The sequence below is a fragment of the Tasmannia lanceolata genome, unplaced genomic scaffold, assembly GCF_043159265.1.
Source record: "Tasmannia lanceolata isolate RefF3 unplaced genomic scaffold, GAP_Taslan_0.1 ptg000051l, whole genome shotgun sequence".
Lineage (NCBI taxonomy): Eukaryota > Viridiplantae > Streptophyta > Magnoliopsida > Canellales > Winteraceae > Tasmannia > Tasmannia lanceolata.
This window is the reverse complement of record NW_027518728.1, coordinates 117501-120000: the sequence shown is the minus strand read 5'-3', so window position 1 is coordinate 120000 and position 2500 is coordinate 117501.

Genomic DNA, 2500 nt, shown 5'->3' with positions numbered 1-2500 from the left:
AGACAAACGTGCGCAGGGCCAGGGGACCGCGGAGGACTGCTCGTGCTGGCCCCGTTGGGCGGCATTGATGGTGTGTTGCAGAGAGCATGTGCGATTGCAAGTGTCGGCCGGGTTTGGGTTCCCTTGGGCTTTCGGGTGCCTTGGACGCTGTCTTGCGAAGACCATGGGCACAAGGCCCCGTCCTGGCCCCTTGTTCGATTCGCTCTCGTCTTGCGCTTGCTTCCAAGGTCCTCCATGACCTTCCCCATGGCCTTGCTAGATCCCCCAAACTAGCCTTGCACGGTAGCCATGCACACAAGCCGTGCACATTAGCCATGCGCACAAGCCCCGCACACTAGCCTTGCGCACAACCCTTGCACACAAGCCATGCACTCGAGCAATGCACACAAGCCTTGCACTCAAGCAATGCACACAAGCCCTGGACACTAGCCTTGCACACGGGCCTGGCACACAAGCCTTGGGCACTAGCCTTGCGCACTAGCGTTCCACATGAGCCTTGCACACTAGCCTTGGACACTAGCCTTGCACACAGGCCTTGCACACTAGGCATGCTTGGGCGAGCTGATCCCGCATCAAGTCGACGGGTCTAGGCATTCTTGGGCGCAGATCCCGCATCGTCTCGTCGCGTCTGGGCGCAAACACGTCGCGTCTCGTTGCGTCTTCAGAAGTCGTCGCTAACAGCACCTTTGGTTGCCACTGGTGGTTAGGCTGGTTGGTTGCGCAAACCCTATAGGAGGGTGGCATGCTGGTGGGCGTTTTTGCCCGGATAGGCACTAGAATGTGCAGATTTTGGGCGTTTTTGCCTGGATAGGCTAAGGAATGGGCATGCTTTGGGCGTTTTTGCCCGGATAGGCACCGGAATGCTTGGCCTTGGCTTGTCCTAGCAAGGCATTGCTGGGTTGGGCTCCCTTGGCCTTTTGGGCGCCTTGGACGATGTCTTGCGAAGACCATGGGCACAAGGCCATGGCATATGGTGAGGAAAGGACCACGGTTGCCAAGGTTAGGCACCGGAATGCTTGGCCTTGGCTTGCCAAAGCAGGGCATTGCTGGGTTGGGCTCCCTTGGCCTTCCGGGCGCCTTGGACACTGTCTTGGGAAGACCATGGGCACAAGGCCATGGCATATGGTGGGGAATGGACCACGGTTGCCAAGGCTAGGCATATAGAGAGGAATCGCATTTTTGCCCGGATAGGCACCGGAATGCTTGGCCTTGGCTTGCCATAGCAGGGCATCGCTGGGTTGGGCTCCCTTGGCCTTCCGGGGGCCTTGGACGCTGTCTTGGGAAGACCATGGGCACAAGGCCATGGCATATAGTGAGGAATGGACCACGGTTGGCAAGGCTAGGCATATAGAGAGGAATGGACCACGGTTGCCAAGGTTGCGCAAGTTTTGGGCATTTTTTGCCCGGATATGCCCAAGTATGCCCCGATAGGCCCGTTACGCCCCGGTATGAACGCGTATGCCCGGATAGACTCGGTATGCCTTGGGATACATGCGTATGCCCCGATAGGCTTGGTACGCCCCGATATGCGCACGTGTGCCCCAGTAGGGCTCGGTATGCCCCGGTATGTACGCGTGTGCCCCGATAGGCCCGGTATGCCCCGATATGCACACGTGTGCCCCAATAGGGGTCGGTATGCCCCGGTAGGTACGCGTGTGCCCCGTAATGCACGTTTCGCAGATCTCCCCGCATGTCCCGCCCCTATATGTAATACTTACTTACTTACTTACTTTCTTTCTTGCTTGCTTGCTTGCTTGCAATGGTTGGGAGTGCCCGGCATGCCCCGCTGCAGAGACCAAGGGCGCAATGACTTGGCACCGCGGATGCCGGGACTCCGGCACTTCCCGTGGCACTGATGGTTGGTTCCAAAGACAAAAGGCCGTGCAAGGCCACCGCACCGCGGATGATTTTGCTCGTGCTGGCGCCGTTGTGTGGCCAAAGAACATGCGCGAATGCTCGTGTCGGAAGGGTTGGTGTCCTGGCCCCGCGGGTGTCACGAATGCTCGGTTGCGAAGACCATGGGACCAGAGCCATGGCACGTCGGATGATGGCTCCAGCTGGCGCCCCGGCACTTTCTGTGGCATTGATGCTCGGTTTCAAAGACAAACGTGCGCAGGGCCAGGGGACCGCGGATGACTGCTCGTGCTGGCCCCGTTGGGCGGCATTGATGGTCGGTTGCAAAGAAAATGCGCGATTGCTCGTGTCGGGGCCTGGCAAGCCAAGGCCAAGCGAGCCATGGCAACGCGGATGATGGCTCCAGCTGGCGCCCCGGCACTTTCTGTGGCATTGATGCTCGGTTTCGAAGACAAACGTGCGCAGGGCCAGGGGACCGCGGAGGACTGCTCGTGCTGGCCCCGTTGGGCGGCATTGATGGTGTGTTGCAGAGAGCATGTGCGATTGCAAGTGTCGGCCGGGTTTGGGTTCCCTTGGGCTTTCGGGTGCCTTGGACGCTGTCTTGCGAAGACCATGGGCACAAGGCCCCGTCCTGGCCCCTTGTTCG